Source organism: Pinus tabuliformis, chromosome 8 (assembly GCF_031772625.1).
Source record: "Pinus tabuliformis cultivar Carrire ecotype Pingquan chromosome 8, CPIR1, whole genome shotgun sequence".
Classification (NCBI taxonomy): Eukaryota; Viridiplantae; Streptophyta; class Pinopsida; order Pinales; family Pinaceae; genus Pinus; species Pinus tabuliformis.
Window position 1 is genome coordinate 466,695,029 of NC_142294.1, and position 24,268 is coordinate 466,719,296.

At 37.4% G+C, this 24,268-nt stretch overlaps 1 long non-coding RNA gene and 2 other non-coding genes across 3 annotated transcripts; 2 read left to right on the forward strand and 1 right to left on the reverse strand.

Moving 5' to 3' along the window:
* The first annotated feature begins 6,324 nt into the window (after positions 1-6,324).
* LOC149236066 (uncharacterized) lies at positions 6,325-7,541 on the forward strand. Its single transcript, XR_016268370.1, has 4 exons — positions 6,325-6,771; positions 6,905-7,002; positions 7,184-7,244; positions 7,417-7,541. It is a non-coding gene; the product is annotated as an uncharacterized LOC149236066 (long non-coding RNA).
* Positions 7,542-9,355: 1,814 nt separating this feature from the next.
* On the forward strand, positions 9,356-9,428 carry TRNAT-UGU (transfer RNA threonine (anticodon UGU)). The gene has a single exon. It is a non-coding gene; the product is annotated as a tRNA-Thr (tRNA).
* A 1,196-nt stretch (positions 9,429-10,624) lies between these two features.
* On the reverse strand, positions 10,625-10,711 carry TRNAS-GGA (transfer RNA serine (anticodon GGA)). The gene has a single exon. It is a non-coding gene; the product is annotated as a tRNA-Ser (tRNA).
* Positions 10,712-24,268: the final 13,557 nt, after the last annotated feature.

Consider the following 24,268-nt stretch of genomic DNA (forward strand, 5'->3'; position numbering starts at 1 on the left):
AACATTTGGGATGTTTAGATGATTTACAATAAACAATCTTCCTATATCTAGATGCATGTCCATTGAAATAGAGTTATCTAGAATTTGTCATTTGGAGAAAATAATAATGATAAATGGAAGTTGGTTCTAAATCTGAACATAAAATCTTGAAGTGAAAAGATAAGTTGTTAATCCACATCAGTAGCCATGTTAGCATAATTGACCAATCATATGAAACCTCAACAGTTCATCTTGTCGACAACCATGTATTAACAAGAAATTTAAAAAAACGAAGGAAGAAGTTTCAAAATAATATTTGATATTCGGGTATCTAGTAGGTTCAAATGGTGTTATGGTAAGCTTCTTTTGTATCCAAATACATGGCATTAACATCCCATATCATAATGATTTTACTGTAATTGTTAATGTTTGTTCCAAATCCCCCTAATTGAATCAGGAGGAAATTACACAAGTGGATATGGAACTGTTAAGTGAGAGGCACACTCTCACGAACACAAAGGTATTGGAGGAGGTTGCGGATTGGGCTCTAGATGTCCATCACAACAAAGGTCGTTATAACTAGTATATGTACACCATTGACATCTATTGACATCTCAAGTGTCTATTGGGCAGAGTTTTGGTGGAAATAAATGAAATTAAAGAAGATATTCTCTTGATGCTAAATCAAATGCAGAGGTACATGATTGCAATGGATCACAAGTTCAAGAGACTAGAAGCATATGGGCATCCCTCATGATCTTGATTGTTGCTCAAGTAGCAACAAGGAGCCCATTCCCATTAAAGCCACTCATTCAAATAAATCTGCTTCAAGATCTTTTTATTTCTCTATCTTTAGCTTTTTTATGATTTTGTTCTATAGCCTTTTGGTTTGGAATGGACCTGGTGGCCCAGTAGTTAGAATCCATGTTTTAATTTCTAGAACTCTGAACATCATTTTGTCTTTTGATATTTTGAAACAATTGAAGTTATGTATCTGCTCTGATTTCCCTAGTGGCAAATGAGATTAGCCTTCAATAAACACGTATGTAAATCTTTGATTCTAGTGAATGAAAATTTACATGAAAATAAGGTTTATTCCAGATGTAGATTACTTTTATTTAAATTTAATTCAACAAGTTACCAATCAAGCCTTGATACACATTGGGAAAAATTTTCCATATGAATTTTAGCATTCTGCACAAATGAATCCATAAATCAAATTGGGTTTAATTACTAAGATAAAGCCATTAAAACAATTTATGAAAACTTAAAAAAACCTAGCATACAAAATTAAATAAAATCTTAACAAAAAAATAAAAATTAAATTAAATCTTTACGATCATGTTAAAATTAGACTTAAATGAGCCCAAAGGGAGTTGGGTCCAATGAGGGAGAGCGAGGAGTTTTTCACCATTGGCCAAGGTTCAATTCTCATGAGGGTCTAACCTGAAGCCATGGGAGCACCTTGAGGTAGTGGTCAAACATGTGGTTGTACCCAGAGAGATTATATTAAATGATCTTGTGACCCGTGAACACATAAGTGGATCAAAGCTAACCCTCATGTCCTTCAATCTAAATGTCCAAGATTCATTTCCTATTAGGGCTTAACCTAAAGTCATGCCAAGCACCTTGAGATAGTGGTCGAATGTGTGGTTGCACCCGAAGAGATTACAATGAATGATCTTGTGACCTATGCACACATAAGTGGATCAAATCGTACCCTCGTGTCCTTCAATTTTTTTTATTAGGAGCAACATTGATTCAACACTAGGGGTAGTGACATGTCCTATTCACCATTTTAGGGGTGGCAGGTATGGGAGGGGCTATTCTTCGTTTCAATGAAAAAATAGAAATAACCTTTTCGTGGGGGCTATGGAAAAGATCAAATAATTAGGTAGGAGCCTGTGATTTATACCAAGGATTGAAAGTAGCAAATGAGCAAGGGATTAAATATTTAACAATGGTAGGAGACTCCCAAATTATTCTCCAAAATTTATGGAAGAAATCACTCTGAGAGGATATACATCTCAAAGCTATCTTAAAAAGAGTAATGGAGCTTCTATCAAGAATTGGAAATTATGAATTATACCACATTCTTAAGCAACACAATAAATTACTTTTGGAAAGGGGTTATGGGATCTTCCACAAGTATTTCCATCAAATGTTGTGCCTTCTCAGGATGATCCTTCTCCTGTATGGCTAAGCCCCTTTTCTTACCTACCCTTTGGTCTTGTGACCCTTGAAAGGGAGTGCACAATCTCGAACAATGTGCCCATGTTGATGGCACTCCGTGCATATGAAGGGGATCCCTTCATAATCCAGAATTTATCAGTGCGTCATTCCAAGATAACCTAGCTCCAATTAAGCATATAAACACTCGCAAGGGTCTAACTTTACAAAGAATGTGGGCTAGTGACATAAGGCCTGTAGAGATGCAAGACATATCTTGATCCAAAAACTCTCCCAATTTGTTCCATATAGTACAAAAAGCCTCCATCAACCAACACTATATATGCAGTTTAGGAAGCCACAACCAAACTCGAGCCACAATGATCCTTTCTCTATTGGTGTCAAATAGGGTTGTCCATTTTTTCATAAGAATTGGTGTTGAATCGATACTCTAGTTTTGCTCCAAAATCCATGTGACCTCATCAGCTTCCCTGAACCTAAACAAAAAACATCATCGTGCTAAGGTCACCACCGTTGGTTGGACTGTAAACTGTTGTCCCCACTCTCTATCAACCCATTCTCGTAGGGTTTTAATTAAAAAATGCCAACCTCTTTCTCAACCTACCACCAATAATTCAACCATATAGAGGACCTCAGGAAGTTGAATGTCTTCTCCCAAAACTAGTTTAGGGTCCCCACTTTTTATCCTAGTGCACTGTCCCTTTTCCTCATGGATCTTGAAAATTTTCACCCTTTTGAGTTCGTCAATTCCCCTTGGGTGTCGTTCATTCCTTTCAGTTGTGAATCTTGACCCTGCAAAGCTTCTCCTACACAACAAATAGGAGGCTCAACTAAACCTTTCGAATGGGGTTTCTCCCCCAAAAAACCCAAAGAGATGCTCCCAAAGGAGAAACCCTCTAGGTCCTGGAGATTCTTAGGGAGTAATAGAGAAGCGAAAACCATACTACCAGCCAAACCCTCCCCCCCATGAGATGCCTCCAATCTCTTCGAGAAAGAATTCTGCAACCTATTGCCCAAAGGAAAATCTGCATTGTTCTTTGTATCCACTACAAGCTTTGGTCGAAAACCCTCCTAAGAAAATGTCAAAATGATTGGAAAAACCTCTTTGTGGTAGAAATATGTGTGTTCTTTCACAAAATCCCCTGCCCATGCTTTGAGCTTCGGGGTCCCTGTTCAAGCCTACACGTGTGGGTTGGAATTCTCTATCATATCACCTGCTGAACTTGTGACATTCACCCGAAGCTGGGGCAAGCTGGCCAACACTCTCACCGCTTGGCTCCCATCATGCTTCAAAAACTCTTCCTCTATACCCATATCAAATATGTTCCATAGATATCCAGGCCGATCTGCCCAAACCTAGCAAAACTCATAAGTGTCAAAGGAATAATCAATGAGAATATCGTCCTTATGGACATCCCCACGATACCCAATACCCAATAACCCGAAACTATAGACCCCCATTGACCTCCCAAATTTGAATATATATCTTGATTCAAGTTTCCTTTACCTTTCAATTATTATGTAATATAGTTTTTTCTTTTTAATTAAAATAATTTTATTTTAGTTTTAAAAAAATTAAAATAATTTATTAAAATTGTCAATATTAAAATAGAATTAATTAATTGTTTTTTTTTTCAACTTTTAAATAACTCTAATATTGAGATATGAGTTTGGAATGTGAAAACAAAACAACTTATCAAAATAGATAGCTTTAACAATTATATTACAATTAACAATTAGATAGTTAATCATTGTATAACTTTAAGGCACATCATTGAAAACGTTTAGGAGAAAAAGGAAGAATTCTTTTGTTGCTTTGTTGATTTTAGAAAAGCATTTGACACGGTTCCTAGGGATAAGCTTTGGCACAGAATGGAGGAACTTGGGGTTCCTAAACATTTGAGAGCAGCTGTGCATAGGCTGTATGAAGAGGTGAAAGTCAAAATTAGAACTTCAGCAGGCATTTTTGAAAGTTTTAGAAGCGATATCGGGGTCAAGCAAGGTTGCCCACTGTCTCCTACCCTTTTTGGTTTATATATCGACAAGCTTGAGGAGTGGTTAAATTCGCAAGGGGGTGATGGTATCTATTTGGGAAAGTTTGTTATAAGGCTTCTTTTGTATGCAAATGACCTTATTCTTATTGCTAAATTGACTCTCAGTTTGCAAGAGCACTTACTATCCATTGAGCATTTTTGTAGAAGTGTGGGGATGCAAGTCAATATCAGTAAAATGAGCGTAGTTGTTTTCTCTAAAAAAAGAAAACAAAACCAGCATAAGTTCTACTTTGAAGGCAACATTATGGAAGAAGTCGCAAATTACAAATACCTCGGAATTGACTTCAACAAAAATCTAAGCTGGGATGGTTGTAGAAAGAAAAGAACTTTGGGGGGTTGGAAAGCATTTTATGCTTTTCAAAATAGGTGTAGAGAGAGAGAGTTATGGGACTCGAAAACCACTCAAATTCTTTTGGGCTTCTAATGGTTCTGGTCATTCTCTATGGTTGTGAACTATGGGCCAACAATACATCTGAAATGCAGTGGAAACAAATTGAGAAAATTCAGAAGGGTTTGATTACAAACAAATTCAAGATTAAAAGTGCAGTTCCTTATGCAATCTTGTTAAGTGAAATAGGGACTACTCCTATTGAAGCAATTGTTATGGTGCAAGTGAGAAGGTATTTAAAAAAAAATGAGCAAAGGGAAAATGGTAGATAGCTAAAGTTGTCTTTAATGACATATTGTGTGACAAAAAAAAAAGACTTGGATGCAACAAAATAACAAATGGTTTAGTAAATGGGGTATTTGCTTGAACACGTGTTCCATAAACAACAAATAGATAAAAACTTTTGTTATAGATAAGTTCCACAAGCATACTTGGGATAAGGAGCTAGAAAGAAAGAAAAAGTACTATATTGAAGTGTTTAATCCCACTCATAGTGATCAACCAAAAGCATACATAGAGGCCAATATCTCTTAGAGAGCCAAAATTCTTATTGCTCATTTAAGGACTAATTCTCATCGTCTTTGTTGTGAAACAGGGTGCTGGAAAAGGCCAAAAGAAGTGTGGGAGGAAAGAGTATGCATTTTTTGTTCTTATGGAAAAGTGGAAATAAAAAAACATTTCATTTTAGAATGTGAGGCCTTTAAAGACAATAGGGAAAGCTATGCAAATATGCTGGCACCTAGCGTTTGGGATAATCTATTTAGCAAGGGGTTTGTCGAAAAGTAGGGAGCATTTATTGTGAGGCTTCATAGAAAAAGGGCCGAATACATAAAGAAAATGAAGAAGCAATTTGTCTCATAAGCTAGAAGAAGCAACCTATTCCATAGACTATCTTTAGCCTCGTAGATATTAAAATAATTTTCTTTCTTATTTTGTAGAAAATTTAAAATTTAAAGCATTAAGATTGTCAGAGAAAAAAATTCAACATTTCTCCCTATAAAAAATATACTCAATAAAATTATATAATTATATTATGTCCTAAACCTATTAACTTGCAAAACCTAAACCTAAAAAAAAATAACTATTTCACTAACCATCTAAGTTAAAATCAATTAAAATATTTTGAAAGATTTAAATTTTTAATACAAAATATTTTATTATAATCTAAATATATATATATTTTTACAATTATAATTTTAAATATATTCCATTTTTAATAAAAATAAATAAAAATTATAAAATTATTTTTAACCATTTGTTTTTTGGCATCAACTTCAATTAAATTTTTAGAGGGCGAAAACCATCGCCATTATCGTAAATAATAAGTGTTATATTATTGTAAGAGGCAAAACTGCATATTTTTATTTTTGAAAATTCAACCATCTAAATAAATTTAGAATTAATTAAAATGTATATAACAAAATTTAAATATATGTAAAACTTTAAATATTTAAGGATTAATTTCACCATAAAAACCTAAGCGACCTTTTCAAAGTTTTCAAATACTAATGCTATGATTCCACCTGTCAGCACAGAAAATAAAACATGGGAGTGGGAGCGGAGAGTGCATTGGGAACTATGCCAAAAAAAAAAGCAACGGTGTCAGCATCACTTGCCAAAAAAACAACGGTGTCAGCGTGGAGCGCGGATGATGGAACGTGGGAGTGGGAAAAGCAGCGGCGTGGTCGAGTAGTGGGTGTCTACTTCTACTTCTAGGTGTGTAATTTACAATCAGTGGGTATAAGCCGAATTGGCTCTGGCTGATCAGAGCAGTCCAGGTTCCTGCTGTTCATCATGGCGGACGCAATTCTGAGATCAGTGCGGATGGAAATAACAAAGGAACAACAGCCAAGGCCATAGCCAGTCCTGCTGGCTCTCATGTGGCTGTGGATGCCTCAAGGCTGGAGCGTAGAGTTGATACTGGGTTCTCAAAGAGGAGTCTGACGAGAGGAATGGATACTGGGTTCTCAAAGAGGAGTGCAGGGCTGGAATCAATCCTCAGGAGATAGTGAGATTCCCAGAGTTGAGGAGAGGGATGGATACTGGCCTAGAGTTGAGGAGAGGGATGGATACTGGGTTCTCAAAGAGGAGTTTGAGGACAGGAATGGATACTGGGTTCTCAAAGAGGAGTTCAGGGCTGGAATCAATCCTCAGGAGAAAGTGAGATTCCCAATTGAGCTATTCCTGTTTTGTCAATAAATGATCTGCTTGCTTATTCATTTTGAAAAGCATTTCATAAGCTTGCAGAGGTAATCAGAATTTAATGACTGTTTGTTTGGCTTTGGCCACTCAGCGAGGCAAGACTGGAAGCATATCCCCATCCATTATTGTCTGCTCAAACCAAGAACTATGATACTGCCAAATTCTTGTCTGCTCAAAACAAGAACTAAGGTACTGCCAATTTCTATGACAGATGGTATCACTTTAGAAAGAAAATTAAACTGGATATGGATCTTTTAGGTTATCTGGATAAACTTTAAATCCCAATATGTTCCAGGCATGCTCTTAAGGTTTTGCTTGCGCTGGTGGGCGCCCTGTTGGTATTCAAACTTTAAATCCGAATATGTTGCAGGCATGGTCTTAAGGTTTTGCTTGTGCTGGTGGGCGCTCTGTACTGACAGGTAATATAACAGGTATTATTGCTGAAATTCCCTGCTCGATGAATTTATTGCTGAAATTCCCTGCTCGATTCTATTAACCGGATTGGTTTGCATGTATTTACTTACCATTTACTTCTTCAGGAGAAGCTTGAATTATAAATTAGAATTCCTGCAAATGTAATTGTATTTTTTCAATGTCTTGCAGAAACGAATGACTAGCAATGACTTGTGCCTTTACAGGCAATCCTGAAATGAAATGCAAATACGCTGAGAGCCAGCTTGTATGGTTCTGAAGGTTCTGCTTGCACCGATGGGCTCTATACTGACAGGTAAAATAAACTCGACCCTAATTAAAATTATTATTTCTGAAATTCCTTTGCTCAATGAATTCCTTCGGTTCTTTTTCAATTCTAATGACTGGCTTAGTATGCATTCATTTACATTTTACCTGTCCATTGTCATCTCGTTATATTTTTTTTGGATTATAGATTTGAATTTGAATTCCTTAGGTTCTTTTTCAATTCTAATGACTGGCTTAGTATGCATTCATTTACATTTTACCTGTCCATTGTCACCTGGTTAATTATTTTTTCTTGGATTATAGATTTGAATTTCTGCAGATGTAATTCTTAATTTTGTAATGTTTCACAGAAACTAACTACCCGTAATACTTCTACTATCTTCTCGCATATTGTTGTTCTTGCACTTTGTGGGTATCTGCTGGCAGATTATTGTTCTTGCACCTTTGTGGTTAAGTGGGGAGTGAAGCTCTGTTTGAATTTCTGCATAATTCATATTTTCCTAATGTCTCACGAAAACTAACGACCCGTACTGACTTCTACCATCTTCTAGCGGATTCTTGTTCATGCACTTTGTGGGTATCTAGCAGATTGTTGTTCTTGCACTTTGTCGGTATCTTCTGGCAGATTGTTGTTCTTGCAGAATGTTGCTTGATCATATCAGTAATCTTGGAATACCCATTGCCTTAAATATAAACGCAGGACAACTCTGTTTTAGAAATTCGACTTTGCAAGTCTCGTATATCCTTCCTCGACATTGACATTATTTACTTGTGCAATCGCTGTTCTCAATTTGTAATTGCCACAAGAACCAATGGAATTGGAGAAGATAGATCAGTCCGTTCGGGAACGAACCTGGGTGGGGATAGAGGGACTTGAACCCTCACGGTCTATAAAGCCAACGGATTTTCCTCCTACTGCAATTTGCATTGTTGTTTACATTGACATGTAGAATTGGACTCTATCTTTATCCTCGTCCAACCATTTATTCCAAAAAATAATTCAATTCTCCATCTAGAGTAGATAAGTTCATAATTGGATTACTTAATGTCAAATCAGTACTTCAACTCGAATCTGGCATCTATCTTATGAATAAAATGCTTGGAACGATTCAAGTTCTGATCGCCAGTTTTGTCTGATGTTATATAACATCTCTCTCCATTTTTGAGGTGTAAATAGATCGTTCTATAACTACAGTAACTACAGTATTGGACCAAATGAGATTCATTCGTTAGAATAGCTTCCATTGAGTCTCTGCACCTATCCCCTTCCTATCTTAGGAGAAGAAACATTGTCTTCATGAACCGGATTTGGCTCAGGATTACCCATTCAAAATATCCCAGGGTTCCCTGGATTTGGAAGCTATCACTTGGTAGGTTTCCATACCAAGGCTCAATTCGATCAAGTCCGTAGCGTCTACCAATTCCGCCATATCCCCTTCTCGAAGAACAAGATCATACCTTGATCTAATCCTATTATGTAATATCCATCAGCATTATTCATTGGATATTTGCTCAATATTGGGTGGGAGAAATATCCTCCCCTACTCCCCTTCTCTATCTCTACCCCAATCGAATATGACTGGGAATCATTATATTATTTATCCATTTGAAATGCAATGTTATTATCCTCCCCTAGTCGATTTGGAAGAGTGAGTAAAACGATCGATATCAATTGACCCTTACTTCTCCTTTCTTTCCCTTGAAAGAATCTACATTCAAACAATGTTCCGTTGTAATCGTAATCTGGATTGCGTCATTGAATCTGATTCGCGCTATAATCGTTAGGATTCCAAAGGAATCTATGGATCTCACCCCAATGAAATGGGGAGTGATATTCCATCGAGCCTGCTTAGCTCAGAGGTTAGAGCATCGCACTTGTAATGCGATGGTCATCGGTTCGATCCCGATAGCTGGCTCTTTTCCGTTCCTCTCATTTCCATAATCCACAAAGTTTTGTTAGGATCAAGATGGAATGGAGAATACTCTTACGATCGTTCGTCGGGTCCGTCATGCCATGATCATTTACTCCCAACTAGGAACGGGATGAATGAAATGATTGGAGCTATTAGGATCAATAACAAATTGGAGAAAGATCTTCGTTTTCCATATAAAAGAATTCCAGTAGTACTCATATGGGTTATACTATTCTTTCTTCTTTCTAGCACTATTTGTTAATTGAATAAGGAGTTTCTATGTCCCGTTATCGGGGACCTCGTTTAAAAATAATACGTCGTCTGAAAACTTTACCAGGTCTCACTAGTAAAAGACCCAAAAACAGAAAGGATTCTATGAACCGGTCTTCTTCCAGGAAAATATCTCAATATCGTATCCGGCTAGAAGAAAAACAGAAATTGCGTTTTCATTACGGACTAACAGAGCGACAATTGCTGAAATATGTTCGTATTGCTAGAAGATCCAAAGGCTCAATGGGTCAGGTCCTATTGCAATTACTTGAAATGCGTTTGGATAATATTCTTTTTCGATTGGGTATGGCTCCCACCATTCCTGGAGCTAGACAATTAGTGAATCATGGACATATCCGGGTCAATGACCATATGGTAGATATACCAAGTTACCCTTGCAAACCTCAAGATGTGATTACTATAAGAGATCAACAAAGATTGAGAGCTATCATTAAGAAGAATATAGATCTGTTCCAGAGGGATAAATTGCCAAATCATTTGACTTTTCATTCCTTACAATATAAAGGATTCATCAATCAAATAATAGATAGTAAATGGATCAATTTGAAGATTAATGAATTGCTGGTCGTAGAGTATTATTCCCGTCAAGCTTGAATCGAGAATGAAATGAAAGAGAGGGGTGGGTTGGTTGCTGGGCATCTGGAAATTATGTTCTTCTCCCTTCTTTTTCCCTTCCCCGAAGGAGACATTTTATAATCCTTACGTACGTTACTTGTTATCTGCGATACTTTTTTTTATTGCTTCTTAAAATAGTCTTTACTTTTCCCATACCACGAACCGATGTTCGTTCTATTTTCTCTATTACAAATAGAGGTAGATTGATCCTGGAATTAGGAAATAGTCCTATTGGGATTCAATAGATTGGAAAAACAATGGATGAGAAGAAAATAGATAGTAGGGCGAAGATACGGAAAGAGAGGGATTCGAACCCTCGGTAAGCAGAAGCCTACATAGCAGTTCCAATGCTACGCCTTGAACCGCTCGGCCATCTTTCCTATGAGATCTCTTGGTTCTAATTAATAAAATGAGTCAATAGCAACTTCCTTACGAAACGAATTCTTTTTGTTCGGGTACAAACAGTTCAATCTTTCGGAAATAAATAGATAATAAATAAGGTAATGATTCAATCCCCCCCCCGGAAAGACGAAAGGACATTTTTTACAACTTCCTCTTATTTTAGGAAATCCTCAATCATCCCGGTTAATCCGACGTATTCGGATCGCCTAATCAAGAATTTAAGACAGATTAACTGATCCATTCCATATTATGATAATATATAGATCTGTAGTGATCATCTTATCAATTGTATAAGAACTAATTCTTTGGCAATGATCCTGTGTCATGATGACTATATTTTCCCGATATTCTTTTATCTATATGGATAAAGCACACAATTGCTGGGTAGGCATTTCATCCTCATTATGCAATGCTCGATCGTTTAACTCTTTCTTTGTTCGGATCATAATCGAACTGGACTTCCCGAGTTTACCCAATCTATTATTCTTTCAATACGAGCCTTTTTCCATTATTATTCATGTTACTAATGAACAATTATTCAATTTATTCCCTATCTATTCTAATTTTAAAGAATAGATTGGAATAGATTGGAATAGATTGGAATAGATAGAATGAGAACATATTTACGATTGTAAGGAAATCCATTTTATGGTATTGTGCACCAGAAAAAAATTTCGTTCATGGAATCATTTGCGTAAGGGAATGAAGGAAATTATCAAATCTGTAATTGACTATGCCTAGATCTCAGAGAAATGACAATTTTATTGATAAGACCTTCACAATTGTAGCAGATATATTATTGCGAATAATCCCGATGGCTCCGGGGGAGAAAGAAGCATTTACCTATTACAGAGATGGTGTGATTTGATATTTTTTCCGTTCTTCTTTTTTGGGGAAAGAAAAGGTAAGGTATTCGGGAATAAAAATTGGGTAAAATAAAACTTACGCTCAGTGAAGGTGAGTTCTGGAGATAGAACAATTCCTTCTGTCGTGTATCCCCGGTCAATGCACCTTTAGATGCTTTCATCTCCTGAGGATTTTAGTACCGAGTGAAAGGTTACACCTATGCAATAGGCCTTGCTTATATAGTTGAACCTATTTGATAAGCGCGCATGAGGGGAGAAAGCACTACGTATGGAAATCGACAACACAAAAGCTTCGTTATAGCCCATATGCATTACCCTTTTCTGAAGGGTAGTGAGAATGGTTGGGACAACAAACATCCATCTCGTTTGTACTTCGGATACCCTTATAATGGAACCATCGGAGATTGTTGAAGTGATTAATCCCCGGAGAATACAGGGCGTTAAGAACAAAGAAATTGTTAGAGGTTCCATTCCTAGTAGTAAGATCCTTGGTATTTGGAAAAGAATCTTTGCAAGAAGGATGGCTAGTGTTGCTGACATAAAAACATCTCTGTTCAGGTCCCGTTGAATTACCTCTCCGGGTTGGTCCGTTCTTTCTATACACTATAGCCCCTGTTAATTCATAATATTGGGTGGATGGAATCCTCCGAGAAAAGTTAGAATAGCAGTTCCCGCCCCTTGGGAGGTACCGAATAAGTGACTACTAGAATCAGGATTTTGAGCATAGAGATTCCACTGACCTGTGAAAAGCGGTTCTAAACCTTCGGGATGCGGTAATACATCCAAAAAATTATCCCATCTGACGTGCACTCCCCTTGATTCAGGAATAGCGACATGAACTAAATGCCCTGTCCAAGCTAGAGAACTGACTCCGAAGAGTCCTGACAAATGATGATTGAGACGGGATTCGGCATTTTTGAACCATGAAACACTTGGTCTCCATTTAGGTTGTAGATGTAACCTACCCGCTATTAAAAAGATGACAGAAAGAAATAGCAAGAAAAGAGCTCCAGCATAAAGATCTTCGTTAGTGCGTAAGCCAATTGTATACCACCACTGATAAACACTGGAATAAGCAATATTGACCGGACCGGGAGCACCTCCTCGGGTAAAGGCTTCTATAGCTGGTTGACCAAAATGAGGATCCCAAATTGCATGAGCAATGGGTCTTACATGTAAGGGATCGCGTACCCATGCTTCAAAATTGCCTTGCCAAGCCACATGGAACAAATTACCAGAGGTCCACAGAAAGATTATTGCCAACTGACCAAAGTGGGAAGCAAAAATTTTATGATAAAGGCGTTCTTCGGTAATATCATCATGAATCTAAAAGTCATGTGCGGTCGCAATACCGAACCAAATACGACGAGTAGTTGGGTCCTGGGCCAAGCCTTGGCTGAACTTTGGAAATCTTGATGCCATATACTTTTCAAATCCTCCTAGCCTTTATCCTATTGCAATAATTCTTGCCAGGAAGAACGCCCATGTTGTGACGATTCCACCCAGAAGGTAATGAGCTACTCCTACAGCACGTCCCTGTACAATGCTCAAGGCTCTGGGCTGGATAGCAGGAGCAACCTTCAATTTGTTATGGGCCCAAACAATAGATTCAATGAGTTCTTGCCAATACCCACGGCCGCTGAATAAGAACATTAAACTGAAGGCCCAAACAAAATGAGCACCTAAAAATAAAAGACCATATGCAGATAATGAAGAACCATAAGATTGGATCACTTGAGAGGCTTATGCCCATAGAAAGTCATGGAGCCACCCGTTAATCGTAATGGAACTTTGTGCAAAGTTTCCTCCCGTAATATGAGTTACCACTCCCTGATCACTTATATTACCCCAAACATCGGACTGCATTTTCCAGCTGAAATGGAATATTACTACCGAAATTGCATTGTACATCCAGAATAAACCAAGGAAGACATGATCCCAGGCAGATACTTGACATGTTCCTCCTCTACTAGGTCCATCACAAGGAAAGTGAAAACCCAGATTCGCTTTATTAGGTATTAAACGGGAGCTACAGGCAAATAGAACACCTTTAAGTAGGATTAAAACAGTCACATGGATAGTAAATGCATGAATGTGATGTACCAAAAAATCTGCGGTTCCTAATGGAATTGGTAACAAAGCCACTTTGGAACCTACTGTCACCAAATCACCACCTCCCCAGGTTAAGCTAGTACTCGCTGTTGCACCAATTTGCTTGCACTTCGTTGCTAAGTAGGGAGTGAAGCTTCTACAACTGCTGCAGAGAATTGCTTGATCATCTCATTAATCATGGGATACCCATTGTCTTAAATACGATTGCAGGACAACTATGTTTCAGAATTTTTACTTTGCAAGCCTAGAATATACTTCCTTCGCATTTACTCTTGCATTGGTGGAAAGTGAACTTCGTTCTAGTTCTCAATTTGTGATAGACCACAACATTCAGGTACTCATGCTAATCATTCAATACTGGTAAAAGAATTAGTCACTGTGGTTGGTGAATAATTTAGGGCTCATTCCTCCATTTTCTTTTTTGTTTTAGGATAATGTGAATAAATTTATGTTAGCAAATATATCATGAGTTGAATCCAAACTAAAATGAATGACCAATGCCAAGCCCATTGCTTCAGTCATCCACAACCCCTCAGACCCTTGCCTTGACCACGCCAACCACCTAGCTGTTAATATTTGTTGCTTCCTTTAGATCAAAACTGTGCACCTTTGCTGCCCTAACATTGTGGTATGTCTTTCCCTTCCCTCGTATAATTCCATATTCAGATTTAAACAATATATTATAATTCCACGTACAAAATACAGCATTTAGCAATGGTAACACAACAGATACTGCACAACTTTGAGACTATGTTAAATTTTCATGATATGGTAAGTACACATGAGCTCCTAAAACAAACCCCTATTTTGAAAACGAATTAACCTATTAAAACAATGGGTGAGTGAATGCTAAATAGACAAACACAATGAGTAGAATTTGGGGCACTCAATTGCATCATTACTCTAAAAAGAAAAAAACATAAGGTAATATGCCAAAAACACCATTTATGTAAAGTCACAATGAAGAGTCCTAAAGATCTTTTATAAAATAAGAGACGAAGGGGAAATACAATGTATCTAGACATCTAGTGATGCAATCGAGTTGATAGAGTTAACCCTTACCATATTATGTTCAAGGATAAGTGCACCCCATTGCATGGATAACTCTCCTTGTAATAGTGCACCCTACTGGAGAAGATTTAATGCGTGAATGCATGCACTACACCTCCAAATTGGATACCAAACATTCATGTGCCTCCTAGGGATTTGTGCCTTCCTATAATAGTTCTTGCACACACCCTCACCTCAAGCATTGACGTTGGTGCTTACATATCTATAAATAGAAAGTTTAAAGATGATGCATCCGTGTAATCTCCATGGATGTGCCTCACTCACTCTTCGATGCCTAATAATTATTGTTGCCTCCCTAGAGGATCCTCTAGTGCACCCTTTATCATATACAACTTGTTGAACAAGGTTTGAGGAATTATTATTGCAGATGTTGCGCACCCTTTATCATATACAACTTGTTGAACAAGGTTTGAGGAATTATTATTGCAGATGTTGCTATGTTAGATTTTCTCTTCACACTATGATATTGCTAAATGAGAATAGCTATTGAGCAATCAGGATAACCATAACATGAAGACCCTTGAAACTTTGAGGTCAAAACCCATAGATATTGAATGTGACACATGCAAATCCATGAAACTTTGAGGAGAGAGGCTGTAAAAATGAATAGGAGATCCATAAAATCCTTAAAAGATTTAATTGTAGAAGATGCTAGATGTCGTTGACTCAAATTTTTTAGTAGAGAGACATGGAAGTAAGGCATCTGCCACACATCTTAAGAGCGATATATAGAAAACGATCCTACCTAGTGTTGTTTTTGGCATGGAAATAATGCCAAGGCATCCTATGGAGGCTTTGGAAAACCTTCCTACTTTAGGCATTAAACTGTCTCTTGGACCTAGGGGTAACCCTCAAACTATCACAAAGATAGCTATTCAAAATCACCTCAGAACAACTCTTTCAAGCACCCTAATGTTAGAAAATTGGAAAGGCAGAACTATTTTCTTGTATTGATAATTAGTTGTGATGTTATTATGTTCTTATTAACTTCTTTATTTTCTTATTTTATCTTCTTTTCATCAAGCAATCATCAAAGTAAAAACGTGAAGATCAAGGACACCAGATGTAGGCATTCAACTAGGGCTAAAACCCCTTTATAGGGGAAAACCCAGTCAGAACTCTTCCTTCAGTAGATTCAAATTGAGATAAACCAAGACCCTAGACCAAAAGACCTTCCTCCTCCACCAAGTCAGCTCTTCCTTCTGATAGATGATCTCTTCCGAAGTTACCAAGTGCCAGCTTCTCAAATGTAGCTTCAACCCATAATTTCGACCCCCAACTTCAAAACTTCGACCCAACTTTAGGATTGCAGTTTCAATCTAGCAAACTTCAATAGCTTCAGCCTAGCGGCTTCATAGCTTCGACCTTGATGCATCTTCACAACTTCGACCTTGATGCAACTTCACAACTTTGACCTTGATGCAGTTTCACAACTTCGACCTTGATGCAGTTTCACAACTTCAATGCAGCTTCACAGCTTCGATGCAGCTTTAGAGTTTCGTTGCACGTGAGAGAGAGAGAAAACCAAAAGCTTCGATTCCATCTTCCTTTTTGAACTTCACACTTTTTTTGCTTGCATCTATTGCAATTCGAACTTGTGAGAGATGTGCTTCCAAATTAGTCGAGTTGCTCCAATATATAGTGAGTTTGTGAGGTCGAATTCCCTTGTTGAGGTTGACTTGTCCTTTCTTGAGGCCGACTTGGTGGAGGAGGCCTAATTGACCTATTTTACAATAAAATAAATTTATTTCTTGACAAATAAAGCCCAAGAAGGGTCTTTTACGTTATGACACGAACAAGGACACTTGACATAAACCCTAGAAGTCTTCAATGGAGACTTTGACCTTAAAACAATCGACCCAAGCATGAAACCCATGCTTTAATAAGTCAATTTCTTTTTCTTTCTTTTGACAAATACATTACATCATGACTCAAATATAATTATGAAGACTGGCACTAGTTACATTCTTCAACACCTCAAATGCTAGATTTGAAGATCAATAAATGAATGACCAAAGATGATACTCAACTCCAACTTTATCTTCAGACTAGGGCCCTTCCACTAGACACCTTTATCGCACAACGCTGATACATAAAAAGTATTAATGGAACATGAAGAAGAATTTCTTAGATACCAATGAGACTAGCATGGCAATCCTTGGCACTAAGGAACAAGTATCAAGATGGATGTTGAGGGTGGATGTCTTTAAACTTCTTGGTAAAAAAGAAGAAAGCATATTGGGTAAATCTGGATGAAATCATCTTCATGTAAATCCAATAGTTCAACAACAACTATAAACCCTTGAAGAACCTTGATTTTTGAGAAATGCAATCTTCATTACTAATAGGCAGCAATGAATGCTATACCCATTCTTAAAACTTTTAAAGACAAATAATTCATCAAAAATTGAATATCAGTCAATACAAACACAGGAGAAAATGTAAATTTTATTGGTTATTGCTTGAGAAAATATTCAAGAAAGTAATAAAGAAATGATGAGAATGGGTTTGCAATACAATTATTTATGGCTGAAACAAAACAATAGAAGAGTTTGCAGCTGCTTAGATAAGAGAAGTTTGTTATTTACAAGAGAAGAATACATAAACAGAGAAGAAGATAGAATCTGCAAAATGGGTGATGAATGCAATGGTTGGTTTCTTGGTATATTGCAAAAATAATGGCGCTGTGTGCTCTTGAACACTTCAGCCTCTCTGATGCACAAACTTAAACCTTTTAATCCTCTTGCCTTTTATCCTTTTCCCTAATATTGATTTATTTCCTCCTATTGCACAATTGAATTATAAATTTAGATTAGGGTTCATGTAGATTGAAGTAGTTTGAACTCTTTAAATCCTCATAATAGTTTGTTTGTTTTTTTTTTGAGAAAAAATTAGTAACTTTCTATTAATAAAAATAAAAAGTTACATAGAGCAGATGCACAAGTGCATTCAGATATTGTCCCGGGGGACCAATGTATGTGCTTTAAGCACTCATAGTAGCTAGGCTACAAAAAATTAAAAATAAAATTACATTTGGCTAGATAAACTGGTTTTTTCTTATTTTCCAAACCCCAAGTGATGGATTAGTTGAAACAATTGCCAACTCATTATTTCTTGAAGTGTTTGGGGCTTCTTTATCTGAATTTGAGCTCTCAGAAACATGAGATCGCTTTGTTCCACTCGAGCCTTGATTGTTGCTCTTGTCCTCGTGTTGGTTCTCATGGATCGAAACCACTGCTGAGTTATTGGGAATCTCTGCCTGTTTGTTTTGATCCTTCTGCTTCTCTTCTCCCTCCTTTTGAGAACCTTGTTGATTTTGTGTCTTTGGATGTTGCTGGGTCTCATCCATTTCTTCATCCTCATCATCTGAAGGAGGGTCTGGGAATTGCCATCCTTTTTGCTTTTGCGGTATTTTTATCCTTTTCTTTGCTTGTTTGCATGTGTTCTGCAAGTGCCCTGTTTGATGGCAAATCTGGCATCTAAAGGTGGTATTTTCAAAATCTAACCATTGTGTCCATTTGAAGTCTTGATGTGTCAGGTGAATACAATTAGGAAGGCCTTTGCTTAAATCCATCTCCACACATATGCGTGCAAAAGTGAAGATACCTTTGTCCATTCTTTCTCGATCCATCTTTAGGAACCTTCCCAAAGAGTTCCCAATGCCTTCTAGGACCTGGTGGTGCCAAAAGGGGAGCGGAAGATTATGTAGCCTTACCCAAACCGACATTTTTGTAACCACCATTGAGTTGGCATCAAAACCAGGAAACCATGGGGTTACAAAGAGACCCGCCCTTCCCCAAAACCATGGTCCTTCATTTATGACATAATCAAAGTCTTTCTGGTTATCAAACTGAACCACAAAAAAGCTTTTGCACATAGATAAATGTCACAATCTCTGGTCCAATTGAGGTAGATCCACTCATTTAGATCTTCATATTTGGGCCATAAACCATTAAATTGACATATGATAGCTTTTGCTTGCAAATTAGTGAAAAGACCACTTACTTTTGGTAATTCTATGGATAGATCTGGGGCTTTCTCCATCTTCTCTACAATGTATAGACCTGGGATTGTCAGATTTGGGTTTTGTTTGTCCTGTGTGGTAGCATTCCCTCTCAATGCATCCTTGAACGAGGTCGGACCCTTGCCAGCCGAAGATGATCCAGGTGGAAAGCTTGCTCCTGGGGCACCACCTTGCAGTCTTAAATTCAAGATGATGGTAGAATTCCTTTGAATACCATAGTCTTTCAAATGGACCACATCCTGCAACACTTTTCCTGAAAAAATCAGACTTTGTAATGAAGCAGGAATACTTGTGATATTTTGGGCACTCTGCTTCAGATTTGTCACTAGATCCATTCCCCGAACCCTTAGCAGGATCGATTTTCAGTAATGGTTTTGATAAAAATCTGATACAACTCCTCCGCATCTGGATCTGCGCCTTGTGATCTCCCTTCTACTTGTCTCTCATTTGGATCTGGACCTAAGCGATAGATTTGGGTTTTTATGAGAGGAGGGGGCTCTCCACTGTGCAAGATGATTTGGATCCTTGATGCATGTAGGTATCCAACAAAAAGCCCGAAATGTAGATTTGGAGCGTATTTGATTCAGACCCCGCCGATCCAATCCAACTTCTATCCAAATACAAGCTCAAAGCTTTACCTGGGTTAGGATTTGATAAAAGAGACCCCACCACCAAAAGAGAACCCACCGCCATGCAATAAGACATGGATCTTGATCACTTATGCATGCTATACATTGAGTGTGAATCCGGCATGGAGCCGCTGGTATTGTCAACGCCTTCTTCAGGATGAGGTTTTGGCAGACCCTGCTATAAAAAACTTTAGACAGAATCCATTGCCCATTTGCATTTTCAAAAGGAAGGAAAAACACGTAAAACTTGCTGAATTTGACGCACCTGATTTTTCTTGAGCCAACAGGAGAACAACGAATGGTAACACAGACGCCAGGTTCGTCTTCTTCAACCCACTCTTGTTCTTGATATTGCTCCCGTTTGCTTGAAATGCCACTACTCTGGAAGTCCTTGGATCGATCCGCATAGCGAGAAGAACTCGTTCTTGATGCGTACAAACCTCTTAGAAGAAGGCTCATGTTCTTTGGAATGCGGGAGCTCCACTCAGAATCCCAGTTCAAAGTAAGAAATTTATGCAACAACCCTAGGTTCATCCTCATAAACTTATTTTAATAAAATAAAAATATTACTATCTTTCCTATTAATCTTTGTTATCAAGGTAACTTGCCAGTTGTCCTTTCTTCAAAGATAAATTATTTTATGCTTATCTCACTTTCTTTATCAAGCCTTCCTGAATCACTTTTTAAAACCAAGTGAAACACCACTTGTAGACTATGACACTCTCAACTGTTATACTAGCAAATTATACTAGGTGTAATGGTAGTTGTTCTTGTATTTGTGAAGAAATTTTTCATTAACGTAGAATATTCATTTGGACTTGAAAATTGAGTCTTTAGCTTTGGCTTCCAGGTGAATTCAATTGTAGAGGTTTATGTTCTTTCTGATTTTGGAGCCATGAATTGTCTCTAATATAGTAAAATAGGTGAGACCTCCCTCTCTTTTTGTAGAGTCTCCAAACATATAATTACAATAGAAGCAAAAGATAGTTTGATGAAGCTCTAGAGATCTGAAAATGCATCTCATGCGAATCCTTTCCATCTGAGAAGACAACCCCCAAGAACCATATAGAGAAACAGGCCAATCAAATGGACCCACAAAGCCATATCCAACATAATTGCAGCTCCAATAATTCCCATTCCTAACTTCTGACTGAAAAGTAAACTTAAGAATATATGGATTAACAAAGTTACTTTAGAAAATAAGGAAATCATTCAGTTCTTCAATTGTGATTGTATATATTTATGAAAAGGAAGAGGGAACACATTTAAAATGCTGGGGGATCATACAAATTGCAAGTGTGCCAGAGAGCTAAGATATTAGCTGAGATATTTTAGTGGTTTGGCTCATGGTTCCTATTAATAAAATTTCAAGTGTTTGAAGAACTTGTATTTTTGTATCTAGAGTCTAGACTGTGAAAATTTCCCTACATGTGATCATGTTATCATGGAAATCACATGTTATCATGGCATTTATGCTAGTAGAGTCCCAAGATTGGTCATCTATTCAACAAAATAACTTGGTGACATTGGACTTATTGACGTAGCTTGCTCCATTGATTTCAGTTTATTCTGTATTGTTGCAATTTTAGTACGCTTTCTCACAATGTATGGAGACATGTAAGAAATGTTTAGGTTGTCAGAATTTTCATCCACAAAATGAACAACCAATGGATGGCCAAGTGCCAATCTACCATTCATACGTTCTTTGGCATTTTCATCTTCCCACGTACTTTCAACACTTGATTCGTGTAGTAAAATAAGGTAATTCCCACTAATGAATGTATGCACCTTATCATACCCATTTTCAAGGTGGTTATTGAATTGGCATTTAAAGGAATTAATACTTTCGTCTCTTATGCTAAACTCTATGAAAGCAAAGGCACATGGTTCCCGCTTTCTAGGGCCATGTCTATGCCACATAAACTCTTCAAAACATGCTTCTCCAGAAGGAGAAAACATCTTAATAACTGGATACTCTATTTTATGGTGTTCTCGTCGAACACATAATAGACCAGTTGAACTTAAAACTAGTGGATACGTAACCTCCACAAGTAATGTGTACAACCCAAGGATATAAAGTTACTTGTAACATAAGTCAACCTAAAACAACTTGCATGGTGTGCAGGTCACTTTGGAGAAAAATTGGAGTGCAAGGAAAGTGAACCACTCAAGTTAGAGTGCACTACCCAAGAATAGATAAACATGGAAATTACTTGTAAAGCAAGTCCTCCAAGAAATATCGCAAGTGGCATGCATCCACAAGTAATGTGCGCAACCTTAGAATAGAAAGTTGCTCGTAACATAAGTCAACCTAAAACAACTTGCATGGTGTGCAGGTCACTTTGGAGAAAAAATGGAGTGCAAGGAAAGTGAACCACTCAAGGTGAGTGCACTACCCAATAATAGATAAACATGGAAATCACTTGTAAAGCAAGTCCTCCAAGAGGCATGCATCCCTCCTTTGATCAAAATAACCTGTCATTGATCGACAAATAGGGCACACTTTTTCTAGGTTTGAATAACATCGAGAAAGTTCACATGCCAAAGATAAAGTAGGGAATTCACTTTATTGTTAAAAATACATTGCGTTGAAAAATATCAAATTATTTGGAATCTTCTGAAAACTATTATCCCGTCTGCAATATTAAAAGGTCAATTCCAGGGTATTCATTATATTTAGAATTGGTAGAAACCCTAGTTTGAGCTAATGTACCATGTGTTTTGATCTTCTCCAATGATCACCAAAACTAAAGTATATGCATACCTCCATAAGGGGTATAAAAAATATGATCAGTTTCCAAAAATATGAACTTTAAAAAAAATAGAAATTTCCCAAATTCATAAGTCTTGATTTGAAACTCTCTCCCATGCACGTACCAAGTATTACATGTTTACATGCAATCGTGGGAAACCTATTTAACTCAAGAAAAATGTCAAACTTTGTATTAATATGAATGTGGATTGTCCTCTTAAGAAAATGCTTTGAAGATCATTTGCAAGAAGCATGTTCAATCTTAAACCTTGAGAAGTAAATTTTGTGACCATGTGTTATGTCTGGTTATAGCACTCAATCTCAAATCAATTAAGATGTATCCATGAACTATGCATGTTGAATCCACTTCTAATATATCCACTAATTATCGATTCCAAACCAGCAAGAGAATATTTTAAAAAGTTCATTTTGAGTGATAACAAAATGTGTGCTAGAATTAGAATGTTTTGCATTGCTTTCTCTAGGCAAATGGGGAAGGAAAAGGGGGCTTTCATTACAATAGCTATATCCACACCTATTCCAAGATGCAACATCCACACATATTCCAAGATGCAACATGATAAAAGGAATCATAATCTTCATAAAAAATGCAGGTCTTACATGAGGAATCATAAAAGGAAGTAACAAATATAGATGACCATTCAAAGAAGAGGAAACCATAGGTCCACATACGTTTGAATTGATGCACTCAAGAATCCCTCTTGATCTTTGCTCATTTCGTAGAAAAGAAACCTTAGGGTGCTTTCCAAGTGTACATCTTTGACATCCTTCTTGATCTTGAAGTTTAACGATCCCTACACCATGTCCTTCAAGAGAGGAAGTGCTCCGTGGTGTAAGTGACCAAAGTTCCTATGCCAAAGTTCACACAATGTGTCACTACTATGTACTAGAGCACCATGCTTTAGTTGATCTGCTTGTAGTTTGATGTAAAGACCATCAATTTGAACCCCTTTGGCTCTAACATGTTTTTTGATCTCTAGTGATGACCCTCTAACCATTAAAAATGGCTTCACAACGTACGTTTGTCATGCAAGACATCAAAAGAAGGTTCTTTGTCAAACCTAGAGCAAAATAACATAATCCACCTTACCTGAAGGCATTTAGAAATGAATAGAGTCTGATCCCTTTCTAGCGTAAGTGGCATCATCATCCAACTCCACTCACATTCTCACAGATGACAAGGGAGCTGATTTTTCATATTGTTTCACACACCCACCCACCCACAAAGCATGTCCCATAGAGGAGGGTGGTAAAGTTGAGGAATTAAGCATACATAACTTTCAATGAATCAATTATTATGCTAATAGGAAGCACTGCTCCGTTGTGGCTTTTGCCATTGCATTCTAGGATTTTGATTATTCTATATGTTTAAATATGCTTAACTTCCTCTTCCAAAAAGAATGTTTTTTTTTTTAATGAAAACATTGATTCTATTTTTCCTAATAGAAGTACATTTAGTTTGGAAAATTTATATTATTATAGATATAGCATGTGTAACAACCCTTTCATTTCACCCCATGGTTGTAAATATAATTGTGTAGCACCATCGTGGGAGCCACGACTGACCAAGACAACTGATTTTGAACACATAAAATTTGATTAAAATTTAATTGGTGGCTGACTGAAGGAGTGGGCAACACAGATCTGCAATCTGAGGGGAGTGTTGTTGCGTGCCTCGAAGAAATACGAGCTAGCTCGAGTTAATGTCTGAGGTCGGTTGTTGGCCAATCAATCTACTCTTCTTGACAAAAAATCATGAGATGGGATTGGGTGGTGCAAACAAAGGACTGTGCTCATCCCCATTCTCCTCGTGGATCGAGGAGGGCCACGACCTCAGAGGGACACATAATGAGAGGACACAAAGGACAAGCAAGAGAAGAGAAAGAGGAGGAAACACACAACTGAGAACATATAGTTTTTTCTCGCATTTGTGTTGGAGGCAAGAGGTCGATCAAGGCAAGTTGTGAATCACGTGGAGCTTTGGAGCAATGATAGTTGCAGATAGAGCAATGCTGGAGTTGGTCGCTGAGCCTTGTGCTCTGTGATTCTTGGGGTGTTAT